The sequence below is a fragment of the Pelophylax lessonae genome (assembly GCF_965119305.1).
Source record: "Pelophylax lessonae genome assembly, chromosome: 3".
Taxonomy (NCBI): domain Eukaryota; kingdom Metazoa; phylum Chordata; class Amphibia; order Anura; family Ranidae; genus Pelophylax; species Pelophylax lessonae.
In genome coordinates this window covers 160,667,514-160,689,078 of record NC_138770.1, presented here as the reverse complement: position 1 = coordinate 160,689,078, position 21,565 = coordinate 160,667,514, and the positions used below count along the sequence as shown (strand labels likewise).

At 41.9% G+C, this 21,565-nt stretch overlaps 1 protein-coding gene across 1 annotated transcript in view; it reads left to right on the top strand.

Moving 5' to 3' along the window:
• The window catches only part of TPO (thyroid peroxidase), a gene marked incomplete at both ends in the record, with an annotated part of 310,856 nt that overhangs the window by 204,921 nt on the left and 84,370 nt on the right, over window positions 1-21,565 (top strand). The gene's annotated exons all lie outside the window — the stretch shown is intronic.

Below are 21,565 nucleotides of genomic sequence, written 5' to 3'. Positions count from 1 at the left end.
TAGCTCTCATGAAATCCAAAATGAGCCAATATTTGGCATGACATTTAAAAATGTCTTACTTTCAACATTTGATATGTTATCTATATTATATTGTGAATAAAATACAAGTTTATGAGATTTGTAAATTAGTCAATTCCTTTTTTTACTCACAATTTGTACAGTGTCCCAACTTTTTTGGAATTGGGTTTGTACTTCCCCAGTATGCATCACTGCCAATACACCTTGCAGTGGTTGGCCAGGGAGAAATAATATTCATAGCTCAGGTTACTGCATCTTTTCACACTATTGCCAGGGACACTTCCCAACAGCAGGCAGAGGCAAACAATAACTCTGAGCTAAGAGAAAACCCAAGGAAAGAAACATCCCAGAAGCACTAAATTTAGACTAGAGATGCTACTGCCTAGCAGTATTAATTTTGTCAACGAAAACATTTTCATCAAAATTTTCATCAGCAGCCTTTTTACAGTGATGAAAACTAAATGAAGAGTACACCACATTTTCATCCACTGATGAAAACTGTGATAAAAATCAATTCTGTTTTCGCTAGGAAAATGAAACAAAGGCAGGAATTTTTACCCTCTTGAACCTCAAGTTTCCACTGAGCTCTGCCTTCTTCTGCTCCCAGCAAGCAAGCAACTTGAGTCTACAGCCTGTTTTGCTTAGCAGCAGTTAGCAGGGTGTGCAGCCAGCAATACAGGCCTCCGAATCCTCAAGCCTCCTCAGACCACTGTCCAGAGCACTGCGTGTAATGCATGACAGGCCTCCTCTTCAGACTGTCTATGTCCAGAGCACAAAGGCAACAGAAAATTGCGCATCACAGATCTCAGTAAATTCCATTCAATGTATCAACATGTATGGATATAACAGTCACTGAAGACCCCATGGGCTGATGCCTTTCAGGGAATTCCTCTTCTTCAGGATAGAATTTACTGAGATCTGTGATGCACAATTTTCTGTTGCCTTTGTGAGTACAATACTTATCGTGTTTTTATACAATAAATTATTTGTCTCGGGTTTATGCACTAGATAGGTGCGCCCTCTGTGTGTTTTGTATGACTGCAGAATGAGGAAGGAACTGCGTTGATGCAGGGCGGGCGGTGAGGGATGATGTCATCTCTCTGCTCAGTCACCCGCCTGGTCGCCCGCCAACCACTTACCGGCCAGCTCACCTGCCTGTCTGCCAGCCTGCTCACTCGCCAGCCCGCCGCACCCGCAGCCCGGCTGCAGGGAGCCCACTTATGGTCTCCTACTGAATACCTTGATACTTCTGTGTTGCTGCTTTCCAAGATTAGCACGAGCCATTGTGATGAGACATGGCCCTATGCATGCAAGGAAATGTAGGTCTATCACCAATGACATTTGATGGAGCACATGTGCACATAAACAGTTTTTCAGGGGGAGCATGCACAGAGCTAAGTGTCCAATTAACTTTGTATTTACTAAAGCAGTAACCGTTGATGGGCATTAAATGCAAAACTATTATTTTAATTTGAGATTTTGGTTCTACTTTAAATGTATTTAAAATAATTGTGTCAGCACATGCATTGCATTATTTTTTGAGCTGCAGTGGTGAAGTTACACTTGAAATATGATGAGAAGCAGATCATTTAACTGAAACAGAGTAAAGTATTACCACAGTGTGACTGTCTGCTTATGATTAACTGAAGCCTCCCTACAGAGTTAAAATGACTGAACTGGGACACACTGATATATTTATCACAAGTCAACCTATATCTTGGGACACCCATGTATATCTGCAAAAGATGGAGGAAATGCCGCATAAAAAATAGACTGAACATCTAACAGTCTGAAAAACTAAAACATGAACATGCTGAAGGCAACAGCTAAAAATATACATTTGTAAATGAAGTGCTACATCCATACATTTCTTGATACGTTAGTTGAAAAAAAATGAAAAGAAATAGGATTATTATGCCATAAAACTGAAATTGTTTAGTATAAACCAAATAATAATATACAGTCTTAATTTTTAAAGAAAAGTGACACAGCTGTTAAAATCAATCAGTTCATTTCTAACACTAAATAATAAACAGCTTGTCTATGCTAAGATCATAAAGATCTAGGCTGTGTCTAAAGCAGGTGTCAAGACGTGTTTTGGTACCTCCAGTCTCACTCCCTCCCCACTTCCACTCTGGCTAAAGTCTGCCAAACTCATCCAATGCTCCTTAATAGAATGTTGGCATGCCAGCACCCTACTGGATCTCTGATCAGTTCATCATTTAGCTGAAACCAGCTCAGGCTTTTAATGGCCTGTAGTATTTAGCAATGACCTGAATTTTCTTTCACAATTAGATCACCATTCCTCCAATGCAGTCCACATGACTCACATAAATAGTAATGGGCTATTTTGGCTTTTTCTCTCTCTCTTTCTCTCTCTCTCTCTCGTTATAGAGTGCATATAACCTTCCAAAATATATATATATATATATATATATATATATATATATATATATATATATATAACCTTCCATTGCTCCAATCATGGATTTTGTGCACTGGATTTAGAATTTACATTAAAAAAACAAAACATTTTTTTTTGGCTCCAAACAAGTACATAAAAATCAAAAGCTACTGTTGCTGAGAATTTTTTGGAAATGAACAGTGAGATTCTTGACTCTCACTGCACTCCAAATAACCTATAGTGGTGACTCTTTTTTTAAAAAAATCACGTAGACTTTCCAAACTTTTCTCCTCCTTTACCTACCTTAAAGCATAACTCCACTTTTGGTAAAGAAAAAAAAAAAACATTCCCCTCTATGTACATTTCAAGGATTATAACAACTTTTGTTGCAGATTCCTACCTTTTGTTATTCTGAAGAAATTCCTCTGTGTTTCTCTGAGCTCCTGTGGGTAAATGAATCTAATGGGAGTGGTTTCATAATTATCAACCAGCTGTGACACCTGCAGGACACTAATGAGGAAATCTGCTGGGCCTGCATCCCTTTAGACTTGGTCCTATTGGGAGTATCTCACTAAAAATTAAATTTTTGTTGCGGTGGATGCCTGAAACCTGACATATCTTAGTGTAGACTTCTGGGAAAATCAGTAAGCCAATCACACAAGTAGAAAATTATGTTTCTGGGGGGCATTCTGTACATATTTTGTGTACAGAACCCTTCCGGGTAGCCATATTGAATTGCATTTTCATAAAATTACAGCAGCTGCAGAGTGAAAAGGAAAGGTCATTTTTAAAAACATTCCATTACAATATGACTTGTGTTATAAATGTATACACTATATTATTTTTTCTTTATTTGCTTTTTTTTTTTCCCCACGAAAGTGGAGATACCTTTTAAAATCCAAAACTCATAAATCTTCTCTATATAAATCTTATTAGAGCTATTAAACTGTAGGTTATCAGTAGGGGTGTTGAAAATAATCGTTGCATCGATGCATCGCGATGCGGCCTTAAACGATTTGAATACGATGCTGAGGAACGGTCGCATCGATGCATTGATGACGTCATCCGGCTCCCCTCCACCTCTCTCAGGACAGCCCTGCCGGCTGCCAGTTCACTCAAAAGTTAAAACAAATTAGTGTCAGTGACTCAGTTTCAAGGACCCTTCCTAGTAAGGGTTAATGTAAACTGATGCTTGATTGATTACCTTATTATCTCCCGATCTTTTCATTGCCGTCAGTCACATGCCCTCTGGCTGGCCGATCTCCTCCTACCCTCCTCCCTGCCGGCCAGAGTTGCGGAGTGCATGAGACTGATGGCCGAGACTGACAGCGATGAAAAGATCGGGAGATAATAAGGTAATCAGGCATCAGTTTACATTAACCCTTACTAGGAAGGGTCCCGGAAACTGAGTCACTGACACAAATTTGTTTTAACATTTGAGTGCACTGGCAGCCAGCAGGACTTTTCTGTAAAGTGCGGGGGGGGGCTGCTATATAACATAAATTGACTGTGTTATGTCAATGGGGGGCTGTGTTATGTCAATGGGGGGCTGTGTGATGTCAATTGGGGGGCTGTGTTATGTCAATAGGGGGCTTTCTAATGTCAACGGGAGGCTGTCCAATGTTAATGGGGGGCTGAGTTATGTAAATGGGGGCTGTGGGCAGTAATCGTGATGCATCGATAATCGTTCACATGATAATTGTATTCCAATTGAATCATGAGACCAGTGAAGATGCGCAGCCCTAGTTATCAATGTTTTAAATAATACCTGAGAAAAAAAACAGTATGGTTTAAATAGTGGCCTGCATTCTCTGTTTACTAGTGCTATATTTAGGCTAATGTCACAAAGGTGATCCTGATGCTGGTGACAACTCGCAAGAATCAAGATTGCTTGGAGACCCCATACCAGTCTTTATGGCAATGTTCCCTGAAAAATAAAATTTCTTTGCTGCCCCCTAAATAGTGAGGAAGATTCAGCAGAATTTTCAGCCAATGAGGAAGCAATTGCACAGGGGTAAGTGGCAGATTTTCCCACACCTCTCTGTTGCTTCTGGAATGTCACCAGCAGCAGTTACCCATGTTTTATCAGCCTTACAGTTGGATAAACTTTTTTTTTTTTACTGTTGACATTTGATTATACATTTTTATTTATGACATTTCAGGTACTAACCAAACAGTTAACACATTGAATCTTTATATTTAAACCTGTCATCTAGAAACCCCAAAAACTTTTATACATTAATCTGAAGGATATTTGGAACTGTCTGCTATCAAATGAATAGTGAATAGTGTTGGGCGAATGGTTTGGGCCGAGCATAAGTGCGGACCAAATATTGGCTGTTTGCCTGTTCGGTGAACATTTGAATTGGCAGGACGTCCAACCATTTGTTTGGCCAATCAAACACCCCACAATGCATTGCGCGCTGCACAGTGCATTCTAAGCCCTGATTGGTTGAAGCAATAAAGGCTCCCCATTGCCCAATCAGGGCACAGAACACTGTCAGTGCCATGATTGGAGAAAATTGTGATGTCTTAGGCCAATCATGTCTCATTGCTTATAGACCCTCCCCACACTATAAAAGGTTCCTTCCCAGAAAAGCCATTTGCAGTGTGATATTGCAGTGGTGACTGGAGATAGAATAGGGCTCTGTTCATTGCTACTAGCGAGTTAGTGTGTTATAGTGTGCTATTGTGATTCTATTGTAAATGTAGAGTGTCAGAGTAGTGTGAATATAGTGATGGTGCAGCGTAAGTGTAGTGTGTCCATGCAGTTTTACTGTAGTGTCAGTGTAGTATGTCCATGCAGTTTTACTGCAGTATATTGAAGTGTGTCAGTGTAGTGTGTCAGGCTAGTTTTACTGCAGTATATTGTAGTGTGTCAGTGCAGTTTTTTTTAAAGAGCGTCAGTGCAGTTTTACTGCAGTATATTATAGTGCATCAGTGCAGGTTTACTGCAGTATATTAAAGTGACATTTCTGTCAGTGGCAGTCCTCAAGTTGAAGTGCATATTAAGTGTTTCCATTAATTAAAGTGCTTACAATTACACATTTCCTCTTCTCTATGACATTTTGTTCATAAATCCCCCTCCCTCATTATGTCTGGGAGGCCAACAAGGAGAGGCAGATGTTCCCATACCACTATGAGGGGGCCAGCAGCGTATATGCCCAGAGGCAAAGGTGGCCAAGGTCTGTCCTCAGACAGGACACCATTTTCTCTGTTTAGTGATGTTGCCCATGGTATCCAGCCAGAGCATGCAGAGGAGATGTTGGACTGGCTTACTAAACTATCCTCATCCTCCATTACTCAAGCAGAGACTAGTGCACTGTCCACTGCAACTGGCTCCTTGTTCACAGCTACTCCTTCCATAGCTAAAGCATCAGGTATGGACGAGTCAGTTGAGTTATTTCAACACAGCGTCAGTCACTTGCCTCTTGACGATGCACAGGCATTACTTGATTCAACAACAGTACCTCTATAGGGTTAAGGTGTGAAGGCACCACAAACACCCTAAGCCCAATTTTTTCAATTTTTTTGCATTGATACATGTCCCCCAGGGCAGTACCAGATCCACATGCCCAATAACTTGCATATAAGCCTTCAAAATGGGCACTTTTGATTTTTTCAGTTTGGGTCCCATAGACTTTAATGGAGTATGTTGTTCGGCTTCGAACTTTTGCGATGTTCAAAAGTTCTGGCAGGAACAGAACTGGGAGGTGTTTGGCCCATCCCTAATGGTGATTTACATGAACCATACCTAGTATTTGTAATTTATATAATACTTTAATGTTTACTTGGGATGAGGTGCTCTGAAAGTTTTATGACAACCCCATCCAGGAACAGGTTCAAAGGTTTCAGTCATCTATTAAACCTTTAAACATTTTGTAAACTGTGTTAGCCAGAAATTCAGAATATCAATAGCATTTGAATTTGGAATGGAAAGACACTTACTTCAAGAAGGTAAAAGAAAAAAACCTAAAGGGAATTTATCAACACAGCATACACTTTCAATTTATAATATCAGATTTGTACTAAAAATACAAACAGTAGTTATACTTGACAATGCAATATAGGCTTACTTGAAAATTATTTCATGTTATGGTTGCTGTCTGTCTGTCTGCTGGCCATCTCTTTCCACAACTGCTTTCCAGCTTCTCCTCTGCTGTTTACCTTCAGTTTTTCAAGGATTACATATCCCTTGGTACTGTGCTGCCTGCAAGCATGAAAGCCCCTTGAACCGCCTTTAGGGAAAGGGAGCCTTGACTGCTGGAAGCATGGCATCACTGTGGGTGTGAACCTAAAAGAGAAGTTAAGTAGCTCCCTTGGGATTGGCTACAAAGACCTGAGGTGACTGGGTGGAGCCTGAACTCTAGGAAAAGGCTACGCTGGGGCACATCCAACTGCTCTGAGGAGATTCAGCTGTTACAAGAGTTGCTAGGTGAGTATCCCTCCTCTGTTCACAGGCCCCTCACTGCCAAATTTCACAGGAGTTATCCTTCCTCAGCGTTCCTGTACCATCATGGACACAGAACTTTTATCCAGGCTGACTGGCTGCTTTCTCTTCTTATGGTGAGACTGTCCTCTCAGCTCCTACACCTGCTGACCATCCCCCGGTGCCAAGCCACCCTCCTCCAGGGACATTCAATCCATCCAGCCCCTCCAGGGTCACTACTAATACAGCCAGACACAGGACCCCCTCTGGAGCTACTGGTGCTGAGGGCGCTGGCTCCTCTCCTTCTCTGCTAGACCCTCATTCTGCCTTCCTTCCCCTGAGATCTTCCCAGCACAGCCATGTCTCCAATACAACATCAGCCTCTGTTAATGGACACCGCCTGCCCCATTCTGGGATTCCCAGAGCATCACATGTGAACAGACCTCATATGCACCTTCCCTGGATTATGCTTCACTCAGTTCCCTGTGCTCTGCAGAGCAGGAACTGATTACCACTAGCAGCTCTCATCTCCAGCATATCAATCATCTCATCTCACTGCTTCACTCAGCTCCCTGTGCCCTACAGGGCAGGAACTGGTTTACAGTATCAGCTCTAATCTCCTCCAGCATCTCACTCATCTCTCACTGCTTTATTCAGCTCCCTGTGCCCTACAGGGCAGGACTGATATACACTGTCAGCTCTCATCTCCTGCAGCATATTACTCATCTCTTACTGTCTACGTGAGGGATCAGGTTTCCATACAGCAGGAGGCACTGATCATTAACTCTTTGCATCCCTGCCTCAGCCTGCATACCAGACAGCATTTCAGAGTTACAGCCTCCCCAAGTGACACATGCTTCTTCATAGGCGGCTCTCTAATTAGGCAAATTAGGCGGTCGCCTAAGGCCTCGCACCTACAGGGGCCTCGCGGCCAGTGGCGGAGCGATAACATTTAGAAGGGTGCAATCAGGGAAATTTCTCAAGTAAAATATTGTTTTAAATCTTCGGATAAGAAAGTTGTAGCAGTGTGCTGCAGTCCCTTAACTGCGGCTGCCAGGTGTCTGTTGTCCGCTGACACTTTCCCCGACTTCTCTGCCTGGGGATTGGCTGTCTGATCATGTAATCCTAAAATGTGGAGGAATCAGTGGGTGTGCACCTGCATGGGTGGCTGGGGGAGAAGGAGAGGGCCCCTGGGTGGCTGGGGGAGGAGGAGAGGGCCCCCCATGACACCAGAGTCAGTTGCCAGGGAAGAGAGTGGAGCTGAGCCAGTCCTGCATATCTGACATCAAAGCCAAACATGGTGGAGCTGGAGCACTTTGCCCTACACAATGAAAGCACCCGAGGTGGAAGGTGAGGGGTAGCGGGGCTTTGACATTATATAGCATATGGACTCTGTACATTATTGGTAGTTTTGGTTGGAGTTGTCCTTTAGATGTTTAACTCTGTTGTTTTTCCCCCTAACTGTGAGGGACTGAGGAATGACAGCCCACTATGCTGGGACTTATAGTGCCCTAGAATGTGGAGGACTGAGGAGTCCTCAGTCCCTCACAGAGGGCACTACAAGTTCCAGAATAGCAGGCTGCCATGCCTTAGTCCCTACAGAGAGCAGTACAAGTCCAAGCATAGCAGCCTTCCATTCCTCAGGGAGGAATGGCAGTGCACTATACTGGAATTGACAGTGCCCTCTGTGGGGACTCAGGTATGACAGCCTTCTGCAGTGGGACTTGTTGTGCCCTAGACTGTGGTGGACTGAGGAAGGGAAGTGTAAGGGGGTCTCTGGAAACTCTAATGCAAGGGGGAACGTTGGTGACCACAGAGTTCCCTTTTACACCAGAGTCCCCAGCTTTCCCCCTCAAATCAGGGTTCCCAGAACTCTCCTTACATCAGAGTCTCCAGCATTCCCCCTTAAAGCGGAGTTCCGGGCACAGAAGTCATTTTTTAACAAACATACCCCCGGGACAGTCAGGGCTAGCACATTCCACAATGGCTAGCCTCTGATCTGTCCCGGTTCGCACTTACCTTTTAGAAGAAATACTTACTTATAAAATTTCTTTCACAGCGTTTCCATCTCTCTTGTGGGCAGCTGAAGCCGGCGTGGTCCTCTTCTGTGTCTTCTTCCACGTCTTCTTGTCCCAGAATGCGCCTGCACCAGCCCCTCTCATCACTTCCGGTGCGGCGCCGCATTCCTAAACAGCTTCTGGGCATGCCCAGAAGCTGTTTAGCAGGGGAATGCGGCGTCGCCCGGAAGTGACGAGCGGGGCCGTCACATTGATTCCTGGGAGCGATGACGTTCAGCTCCCAGGAATCATTGCAGCGCAGGAAGTGACAGCGGAGCCGCGGCGCTGAGGGAGGAAGTACCCTGAGGTGAGTATTTACGATCGTCAATTACAAGGTGAGTTTTTAAAAAAAAAAAAAACTAACTATCCAATTCCTTTTCAGGTTATGCTGAACTAGCGGACGGGCACAAAAAAAAAAATATCGATTTTGTGCCCGGAACTCCGCTTTAAATTGGGATTCCCAAAACTCCCCTAACTTCAGAGTCCCCAACATTCCCCAACATATATATATATACATACATATATACATACATACATACATACATACCCGATGTTTAATGATCTTAGGTCAAAGAAGAATTGGTTAGAGAAAATCCTAGAAACTGTGAATTCATAGTACAAAGGTTAAGGCTCTTAATATATGCAATTTATACAGTTAATTTTTATCGCTTGAATTATTTTCCCCATTATGGGCATGAGTGGGGCCTCATGTCCAAGTTTTGCCTTAGGCCTCACAAAGCCTAGAGCCGCCTCTGTGCTTCTTTGTCACTTGAGGCTGGAGGCTCCTTCCTAGTAACCCTGCAGGTCCCAGCGCAACCTGTGACACACAGGGTCAACTTCTGGACTCCAGACTCTCCCTCCAGATCTGTCTGAAGGCAATCATCAATCTTCCTACTCAAACTCTGCTGGGTAAGTATGATTATAGGGTGGTCTGGGATAAGTCGGGTGTAGCTGTTTCAGAGCAACTGATGCATTTTTGAAGCAGTCTATTCAGTTTTTATTTTTTACTATAGTTGAGTGTCACACCAGCTGTGGCACCCACCCCATCCTCCAGGGTCTGGTTCTCACCTAGGTGACCCACTATAATTAATTTCCCTGTCGATTTGCACAAGTGATTGAATAATTATATTTTACATATGGCACCGTCAGTTCACAGATGAGCTCACGCGGGTGCTTTTTGATACACAGACAGTTGACAAATAAACACATATTGATGTTAATACTGAGGGTGAAAAATCAAAGCAGCTTCCTTGAATTTTGGGAACTGGCTGCAAGGTTCTCTGTGCCTATGCATTGCTCTGTACAAAAAAAAAAAAATCCAGAACTAGCATTTTCCCTATTCAATTATGTGGATCTCAGTTGGGAGGTCCACAAAACATATGGGAGGCAATGCTGTTTAATTTTGATACCCAGTTTTGCCTAAATGGCTGCCGGAAAGAACTGTGTTTTGACTGCCGAAATATTAGTCTATGGTATATGTATATTGACCTGCGTTGCCATCTTCTAACATTATTTACTCTGGCGCTGACTTTTACTCTGCATATGGTTATTACTCATGTGCCTACACAGGCCAGCTTCTTTCCACTCACTCGCACAGAATGTCTGCAGTATACCAATTGGCATCTGCTGGCTGTTTATCGAGAACCACTGTGTGCGGTACATCGCATGTCACTTTAAACACAACTTTTCCCTTGGCGGTGGCGCCCACCCAGCAGTCAACTCTTTCTGCATAGGGAATATACCACCTGCCAAACCAAGTCCAATTTTGACCCTTCTAAGACAGAGGATGCCAGTGAATGTTTCATGAATGGTGCACTGGCTAGACCAGTACCCTCTCAGTGGGGAGGCTTGAATCCTCCAATCTGGATTTATTCAGGGATTTTGGATCTCTTTCATGCGACCCATAATGCTACTTGCGGGTTTCCTCACTTGGTGTGGTACTCAAAAAAGTACCCAAAAAAAAAAATTCGAACTGATACATTATTTTTCTATCCCTACAGGTTTGTCAGTTAATGGGGGTATTATCAGGAGAAATCCCAGTACTAATACTCCTCTTTTGATACCACAATTTCTTTGCTGAATTTGCTGGTGCTTCTACCCTTCTGCTGTACACTGTGACTGTTCCATCTCAACAACATGGAAGATTGACATTGTAGAAATGGTCTGCCAACTTCTTAGGGTTAATTAGTTTCTGTCCTTGGTTAAATTTCCAAGGGACTCTAGGAAGCCCTGGCTGTGGCACTGCAATACTTTTGGGCCATCTTGTTTTCACATTCTGCGTACTTCTGATGGGTAGTCAATGAAATGTATATCAGATACACGTCTTTATGTAAAAATGATCAGACCTATGTGTGTTGACTTGAAAGCGCATTTGTCCTTCTTGCACTCTAAGGCTATGTTTCCACTAATGCACCTACTAGGTCGTGCGATTTCAAGTGCGACTTTGTGGTGCGACTTGTTTGCGACTACTCCTGGGGACTTCGGTGCGACTACCTTCTATGAGGGACAAGTCGCACTGAGATTGTCCGGGAAGTGGTGCAAAAACCTTTTCTCAAGTCACTGCGTCTTGAGTCGCAGCAGTTAGAACGGTCCTAATTGAAATTAATAGGTTTTGACTTGTCATGCGAATTGACATGTGTCGAGACGCACAACAAGTCACACTAGTGGGAAGGGAGCCTTATGGTCATTCTTTTATAAATTGGAGGAATTGCTGTACTCCCATCTGGAGTTTTACAGGGCTGCATTCAGCTCCAGTAGCTTTGGCATTTCTTCCTGGGTGACTGGTCTGCTGAACCTTGGCTGGCCTCATGGCCCCAACTCTATCTGTTGTGTAACATGATGCTGTTAGAGCTCTTTCCTGATTTGGTGACAGTGGAATTATTGGTGTAAATTTTACAGAGTATGCTGGTGGTTATATAAACAGAGGAGTGTGGTACAAGTGGTTAACTGCCCCTCTGCACACTCTCTAGTCTTGTTTTGACTCCTATTGGTCCCTGTCTGTGTTTTTTCCTCCCAGAACTCTTGGGTAACCTGCCAGTGAATTTGGGACGAATTGGTGCTGTCACCTGGTGAGGAGTTCTCCCTTTCCCCCTGCGGGACAGGCATCTGGCTCTTTCCTCCTACCTCTTTACCTGCAGGATATAGTTGTGGCTGGTTTGATGGTGGGTACTGCTCTCCCTGTTGTATTGTTTGTTTCAGACTATTCAGCCAGGGGGATATCTCCAGAATTTTCTTATCCAGAGGGTTTTAAAGGGTTGGAAATATCCGACGTGCTTCCCTGATTCGCGGCACCTGTCTTCTGTGCACAAATTAAGCGACATCTTCTCCATTTGGCCCTCGGTCGGTTTTTGCATTTAGGGCTCTTTTTTCTAAATGCCTTTTCTTTAGCATTCTTTGGCACCTTTAAGATAGGTGAACACGTTGCCAAGGAAAAACGCTCAGTTGGTAGTAACTCAGAGCATGTGCTAATCACGGAATTCTTTGTTTTTATCTTACGCTGATTCCTCCAACCTCAGCTAATTCCAATATTTTTGGGTCTTCCGACTTTTCCTTTCTCAGCTGATCTTGCCTCCTACTGATTTTTCCTACACACTCTTTCCTCTTTGGCACAGCCATTGCTGCCCATGGTATGGGTTTTTTCGGATGTGCGAGATGGCTTTTAGGTAGATGGGACTCATTTCCAAAATGTGGCTACATGTTTTTCCTCACCTTTTGTTCTGATTTAATGTTGCTCTCCAGCATTAGTTTAGATCATTGCTGACTCCTTCGTTTATTGGGCCTCTTGCCACGCCGAATTTTGACACTGTTGGGAGAATTTTCCTTTGCAGTTAAAAAAAAAAAAAAAAAAAAAAATTTTTGTTGTTGCAATTTTCATGGCCTTTCCTGGGTTGCTGATATTACCTGAGACAATTGCTTTTAGGTCCCTTCATTCTTATCATTCATGTATAGAGAACGAATGTGGGCATTACCGGTCTGTAGGTTCAATCTCCCCAGTTAAGCATGGTTTTGCTCGATGTTGTGACACTTTTACCAATCTATCGCTTGGTCCAACATTGTCCCCTTTTTCTGGTTTTGGCCTGTCATACTTTGTTCTTGTTTCTAATTCTTGTTTGGAGCTTTTTTGCCACAAGGTGAATACCTAGGTTTTTAGAAATTGTCCACAGGTTTGGTGGCATTGTTGTTCGCCACAGGGGTCTTGGTGGAGATAAGAGTATTTATTGAGCCCTTATGGGTTCATTTAAACAATTATTCAAAATATGGTAATCTCGGCCTACAATCTGGTGTCAAGAAGGTGCTGGCTGCGGTGGGGCGCTCGTCAGTGTACCACTGACTTGCGTGTGGCGGTTTGGACCTTGCCAGCAATTGATGTTGCTTTATGGGCTATGCCCTCAAGTTAAATTCTGGGGTCAGTCTAATGTCTGTCTGGCACTGATGGTAAGGACAGGCCTCTTAGACTATGTAAGTTTATGTTTTATGGGTGCTCACGGTAGAACTGTGGCTGGCATTGTTGGATGCTCACAGTATAACCGTGACTGGCACTGTTGTTTGGTACATTTGGAAAGTTGTTACTTTTGAAAAGTTCAATAAAGCTGTGGCCTTGCCCTATTTCCAACTTAATCAGCTTCTGTGTCTTTTTGGGGGGCAAGGTATTGGTTTATTAGCTGCTCATAAATGAGCCTATGCTTCTCAGCAGTCATGAAAGCCCCTTGAACCGCCTTTAGGGAAAGGGAGCCTTGACTGCTGGAAGCATGGCATCACTGTGGGTGTGAACCTAAAAGAGAAGTTAAGTAGCTCCCTTGGGATTGGCTACAAAGACCTGAGGTGACTGGGTGGAGCCTGAACTCTAGGAAAAGGCTACGCTGGGGCACATCCAACTGCTCTGAAGAGATTCAGCTGTTACAAGAGTTGCCCACCCCCCCGCCCGTTGTGATGTTTTGTCACAGCTTTATTGGCGGTTTGGACCTTGCCAGCAATTGATGTTGCTTTATGGGCTATGCCCTCAAGTTAAATTCTGGGGTCAGTCTAATGTCTGTCTGGCACTGATGGTAAGGACAGGCCTCTTAGACTATGTAAGTTTATGTTTTATGGGTGCTCACGGTAGAACTGTGGCTGGCATTGTCGGATGCTCACAGTATAACCGTGACTGGCACTGTTGTTTGGTACATTTGGAAAGTTGTTACTTTTGAAAAGTTCAATAAAGCTGTGGCCTTGCCCTATTTCCAACTTAATCAGCTTCTGTGTCTTTTTGGGGGGCAAGGTATTGGTTTATTAGCTGCTCATAAATGAGCCTATGCTTCTCAGCAGTCATGATTCCTGTACTGACTCCACTTCCTGAAATACCTCCTCTCACCACCTCTGTAGTTCAGAAGGCAGGCTCTAAAAAAATGTGTAACACAGCAGTGCCTAATCACATGACATAATGAATAGGTATCACAGAATTCAAGAAATAATTTAAATACAATGTAGAAATGAATATACACATTTTTATTTTGACCATAGATTTTCTTTATGTCACCTAACCTTGTATGAAAGATTACCAAGATCAAACATATGGGAAACTTGATTGAAGTAGGAGTTCTTATTCTCTCAGATATATAAAGAGAATTAAAGTAGTCATGGACGGAATCATCTAACTGAGTGAATGCACTGCAAATACTGTGACCTTCCTATAGACAACAAACTTAGGACAAAAAAGCGTTAAAAGTACAATCAATTCTGCATTTTGGTCCTAGGATCAAACCGCTTGAATCAGATGTATCACATGTGTTATCATTCACTTTCACTCTGAACTACATAGAAAGGCAGATCAACACTATTTGTGACTGAGTCATCAAATGTGATGATTTGGAGAACCATTAAGATGCAAAAATATAAAAATTTCTGAAATCCCGGACATAATATCAAATAGCAAGCTTCCAACTGTGTCGAAACACTTTATAAATATAAATTGGCTAGAAAAGAAAATCCTAAAGCTTAGGCAGACAGAGTGCACCTTGTGGAAAGATCATTCTAAAATATAAATGAACCTTAATGAGATACTCTATGCAGAGTTAATTTCCCTAAGATTAAGGAATATATTCTGGCTAAAGCCTACTCAGTGAAGGGGACTTTAACATTGAAATCTCTCAAGAAGAACCCTTGCAAAATTCTGCTGAAACCAATTATCGACCTCTTGAGAGCGAACCAGATCTTACTGTATATAGATAGAGTTTTGCATTATTACTGGTTGTTATGGTTAGTAATGAAATATTAAAGCTACGATATGGAGATCCTCTAAGCCCTCTTCTTTCAAGTTTGAAGTTATCTATGGAGATTGAAGAATGGGAATGTTGTCCTTGTGTCTATACCGCAGATAAGGATAAAATTCAGATATAACAATTACAAGGGCTGACTTTGCAATGTTATACTGACCCAATACAATTACTACAGTATATATCAATGCAGTCTGCAGTCCCACCATGACATGAAAGAGCCTTTTTCTGATTGATGCTAGGAGTTACAGTATCTCACAAAAGTGAGTACAACCCTTACATTTTTGTAAATATTTTCACGTGACAACACTGAAGAAATGACACTTTGCTACAATGCAAAGTAGTGAGTGTACAGCTTGTATAACTATATAACAGTGTAAATTTGCTGTCCCATCAAGTAGCACCGTCCGGCATTCTAGGAGCACAAATTACACATATAATTTCCTGACAACCTATCGCACTTTTGAAGGCCCTGGTGCACCAGGACAATGGAAACCCCCATAAAATGACCCCATTTTGGAAAGCAAACAGCCCAATGTATAATTTTTGAGGCATAATGAGTCTTTTGAATATGTCATTTTTTCCCACAAGTTTTTGGAAAATGTGGAAAGAAAATGAAAACGCATTTTTTTTACACAAAGCTGTCCATTTATGCAATATTTCTAACACATAGCATGTACATAGCAAAAATTGCACCCCAAAATACATTCTGCTATTCCTCCTGAGTATGGCGATACCACATGTGTAACACTTTTACACAGCCTAGCCACATACAGAGGCCTAACATCCAAGTAGCACTTTTCACAAAGTTGTCCATTTATCCACTTTAAGACTGGGCCTATTTTTGACACTTGGTGTTTACAAGCTAAAATCATTTTTTTTTTTGCTAGAAAACTACTTAGAACCCCCAAACATTATATATTTTTTTTTAGCAGAGACCCTAGAGAATAAAATGGAGATCGTTGCAATATTTTTTATCACACCATATTTGCGCAGCAGTCTTCCAAATGCAATTTTTTTGAAAAAAATTCACTTTTTTGAACTAAAAAATAAGAAAACAGTAAATTTAGCCCAATTTTTTTCCATAATGTGAAAGATAATGTTACGCCGAGTAATTAGATACCCAACATGTCATGCTTCAAAATTGCGCATGCTCACAGAATGGCGCCAAACATTGGTACTTAAAAATCCCCATAGGCAACATTTTAAAAATTTCTGCAGGTTACCAGCTTAGAGTTACAGAGGAGGTCTAGGGCTCAAATTATTGCTCTCTCTCTAAAGATCACGGAAATACCTCACATGTATGGTTTGAACACCGTTTACATATGTGGGCGGGACTTGCATATGCGTTTGCTTCTGCACGCGAGCTAACGGGGACAGGGCGCTTTAATTTTTTTTTTCCTATTTATTTTATTTATTATTTTTTTATTTTTACACAGTTTAAAAAAAAAAATTTTGATCATTTTTATTCCTATTACAATGAATGTAAACATCCCTTGTAATAGAAATAGGCATGACAGGTCCTCTTTATTGTGAGATCTGGGGTCAAAAAGACCTCACACCTCACAACTACACTAAAAAAGAAAAAAAAAATAAAATTGTTGAAAAAGGAAAAAAAAAAAAAAAAGCGGCCCTTTAAACCGGTCGAGTAGAACCGGTAGAGTCGAGTGAGGGCCATCTTGCCCTCACTCGACTTCCTTCTCTGGGGATCCGGGACCGGATAGTTTTCCCCGCTGCCAGCGGATCCGGTAAGCTGGGAAAACGTCTGGGACGTGGCAGGAGGGGGGGCACCTCTTCCCCTGCACCGTAAGGGTAATTCCGCAGTGAATCCGCCACTGGGACCACCCTTATCTGAAAGCCGACCGCCCGCCGTTTCAAAAAATACCGGGGTTATGGGGGCTATCTGCTGCCATAACCCCAGTATTTAGTTTTTAATGGCCGACGCATATAGTCGTTAGGTGGTCGGTAAGTGGTTGCATGTATATGGCAAACAGGTGACGATGACTGATGGGGTGACAGGTGACGATGACTGATGGGGTGACAGGTGACGATGACTGATGGGGTGACAGGTGACGATAATTGATGAGGTGACGATGATTGATGAGGTGACAAGTGACGATGATTGATGAGGTGACAAGTGACGATGATTGATGGGGTGACAGGTGACGATGACTGATGGGGTGACAGGTGACGATGACTGATGGGGTGACAGGTGACGATAATTGATGAGGTGACAGGTGACGATGATTGATGAGGTGACAAGTGACGATGATTGATGGGGTGACAAGTGACGATGATTGATAGGGTGACATGATGACGATGACTGATGGGGTGACAGGTGACGGTGATTGATGGGGTGACAGGTGACGGGCGATGGTCACTGATGGGTGACAGGTGACGGGCGATGGTGCACTGCGATACTGATGTCTCTGGTGACCGGTGAACTTTAGGCTATGTTCACATGTGAGCGTAGCGATCGTGGGCAGAATCACTGTGATTCTGCCCGCGATCCAGAAATCATTGCAAATCGCGGGACGCCTGTGCGTTGCCCGTGATTTACAATAGCACCCCAAGCGCTGTGCGGTGTTGCTGCGATTTCTGCCTGCCGAATTGAGGTAACATCCCGCAAACAGCGGTATGATGCCCCAAAGAAACTCTTGTACCTTTTTTGGGCGTCATGCGTTGTTTGCGCGATGTTACCGCTATTCAGCAGGTGGAAATTGCGGCATCGCACAGCATTTGGGGTGCTATTGCAAATCACGGGCAACGCACAGGCGCCCCGCAATTTGCAATGATTTCCGGATCGCGGTCAGAATTGCGGTGATTCTGCCCGCGATCGCTACGCTCACATGTGAACGTAGCCTTATGGGTGTCAATTTCTGGGCACTGATGAGGTGACTGTTGGGTGACAGGTGCAATTGGGGGGGGGGGCTGAGGACTGTGTGGGGACATTTATTTGTGTGCTTTTACTTTGTGACAGGTACACAGAGCAGTAACTCACTGTTTCTAGCTCTGCTCTCCTCACACTGGAAACTGTGTGAGGGGAGAAGAGCTAGTAACAGTGAGTTACTGCTCTGTGTTTACATTTTGTGATCGGCTGTGAATGGATTCACAGCCGATCACATAGTAAACAGTCACTGTCAGTGACTGTTTACTAGTGCCGGTGACAGCTGTGTTCCTAGGGAACACAGAGCCACCGACATGACCGCGCTGCGCGCTCCCGATCACGCATGCGCGGTCATCTTCCGGCTCCTGTATTGTGATCGGCTGTGTCATTGGAACACAGCCGATCACGTGGGAAACAGCCATGCCCATTGGCTGTTTCCCCCCTGCCGGTGACGGGGGGTGTCCCGGGGACACGCCGACACCGGCATTGCAGGGCGGCGTGCACACGATCGCGCGCCTGCCCTGCTTTTCTGGGATCACGTCATATGACGTCTTCCCAGAACAATGGCCGCACCGGGCGGGCAGCAAGTTGTTAATCAAGCACAATTTCTAATAGTTGTATTTTGGGTACATAATTGCAACATTTTGAAAAAAACAATTTACACAAACATAATCTCTTCGTTACATTTATTTCATATTATATGCCATTGATAGTTTCTTAGCCTATCAATTTATATTTAAAATACTAATTTTCACAGAAATAAATGTTTTAAACACCTATATATAATTTCCAGCATGCAGGATTATTTTTATAAATTTGTTGATTTTATACAGTTTCACTAAACTAGGTTAATTATTTGGGAATTGTGGTCTCTGAGGTTTTTTTTTGTTTTTTGTTATCTTTATACCAAACATACATGCACTGGCACCTTAAAAATTAATATCGTTTGATTTGATTAGTCCATCAAAAAATTATAATAAATAAAAATTATTTGAGCTTGAATTGGGTGTAAATAGATCCAGGTAGCTAAGTGGTTATCACATTTGCCGTGCAACAGTGTATTTGGGTGTTCAAATCCCTGAACTACCTACAACTGTCTGTTGTTATATATGACAAGCAACACTAATATGGCCTTTCCCCAAAAATAAAACATTGTATATGTGTGAAATTAATATTTTGGGTTGGTTAGATATAGGAAGTAACAATAATATATTGTTTTTTGCATATGTATATATCTATATATATATATATATATATATGAATAAGCAAAAAATAATATATTATTGTTACTTTCTATATCTAACCAACCCAAAAATATATTAATTTCACACATATACAATGTTTTATTTTTGGGGAGAAGCCATATTAGTGTTGCTTTTCATATATATATACACATAGGCAAATCAATAAAAAAACACACACATATATATATAATTATTTTTTTGGCACCTATATATGTATATGTGTGTATATATATATATACAGTATATATATGTATAGATATATATATATATTTTTGTGATTCATATATATATCTATATATATATATATATATATATATACAGTAAAACCTTGGTTTGAGAGTAACTTGGTTTAAGAGCGCTTTGCAAGACAAGCAAAATTTTCAAATAAATTTTGACTTGATATACAAGCGATGTCTTGATATACAAGTAGTCTCAAATCACAGCTGAGTATAAAAGAGAAGAGAGGCACCTCTAAGTGTAGCAATATGGTTACATTTAATGAAGGTACAACATTTAGCAACTCACATGGTTGATGTTTGGAACAGGCACATCTAAGGATGCAGGCATCAGGGGTAAAGCTGTCCACATAGACCCTCCTCCACACCGCCATCTATGTCATCCCTTCCATGATCGCTTTACAACAGGGTGGTCTTCCCGGTCAGGATTACAGACTGGCAGCCGGCGGTGCAGAAGATAGTCTATGTGGACAGCTTTACCCCGGATGCCTGCATACTTAGATGTGCCTGTTTTATTAATCAACCATGTGAGTTGCTAAATGTTGAACCTTCATTAAATTGAACCATATTGCTACACTTAGAGGCACCTCTCTTCTCTTTGATACTCTGTAGCTCCTGCTGGATTTTGCTTCTAATCCCCTTGTGGAAGTGGCTATTTGTGGATGGACATTTTATGGTTACACAACCTATCGCAATGCTATAATCTTTTTATATGGACTATAAACTGAAGGACTTATGAATAAATGGTTGTGTAACGAATCATCTGAGTTTCCATTATTTCTTATGGGGAAATTTGCTTTGATATAAGAGTGCTTTGGATTACAAGTATGTTTCAGGAACGAATTATGCTCTCAATCCAAGGTTTTACTGTATATATACACATACATAGATATGTGTATTTCTCTCATTAGAGCCGGAATAGCGCCGTTTTACTGCGGTATTTGCCGCAATTCACTATAACTCCCACTAACGTTTTAAAAAACTTTATTTTTAGCCTACTTTTTGGTATGGAGCATGTGCACATGGGCTATCTGCCAGAAATAGACTCTGGAGCTATTTTTGCGTTTTACACTTTTATTAAAATCTTTTTTTCTACTTAACTTTTTCACACAATTTAAAAGCAGTTTAGCTCAAGATCATATAACACATCTTTCCCACACATTTTTTATTTTTTTCCTGCCATATTTTGTGATTTTGAACAAAACAGTCCACCTTTTAGCTGGACTGTTTTTAAGTCCAGTCCTGACGTTATTTGATCTTAGTGAATTTGACATTGCTCATAATTTTTCTGATGGAGTTATAGTGAATTCCATTTGCACCTAAAAATACTCAAAATTGAGGTAAAATAGAACTCGATCAGCATTGGAGGTACAGTGAATTAGGCCCAAAGTGTCATTTCTTCAGTGTTGTCACATAAAAAGCTATAATAAAATATTTACAAAAATGTGAGGGGTGTACTCACTTATGTGAGATACTGTATATATAAACCAAATCAATGTGAATGGTGCAAAATCTATGATTATAATATAAAAAGATTAAATAAGGCGGCGCTAACAGGTATATGAAGGTGTAAATAAAGTGCAAAAAGATATCTATATAATTATAACTACATGATTTGTGATCAAATATTGAAATACTTGAATAAATAAAAGGTGCATTGGTGATCAATAATACAAAAATATAATATATCAAATGTCCTTTGTGCAATCATATGCAAAGTGCAAAATATACAGTCCAAAGAAAGGTTTCTTTCAAAAGAAACTAAAGTGCTGGAAAGGTGCTCATATCCATATAAGTGCCCAGGTGCTCTTCAAGAAAGGTCCCCCTATGGAGATGCACTCACCACAATTAGGATATCAAAGAGCCTTAAGCAAGTATAGCTTTCCTTAACTGGATTATGGATATGAGCATCTTTCCAGCACTTTAGTTTCTTTGGACTGTATATTTTGCACTTTGCACTTTGCATTTTTTTGAGCCGCAGTAGAATCGGATCGCACAGTGGTTCACACTTGTGCGATCCGATTCTGTGCGTACTTGCA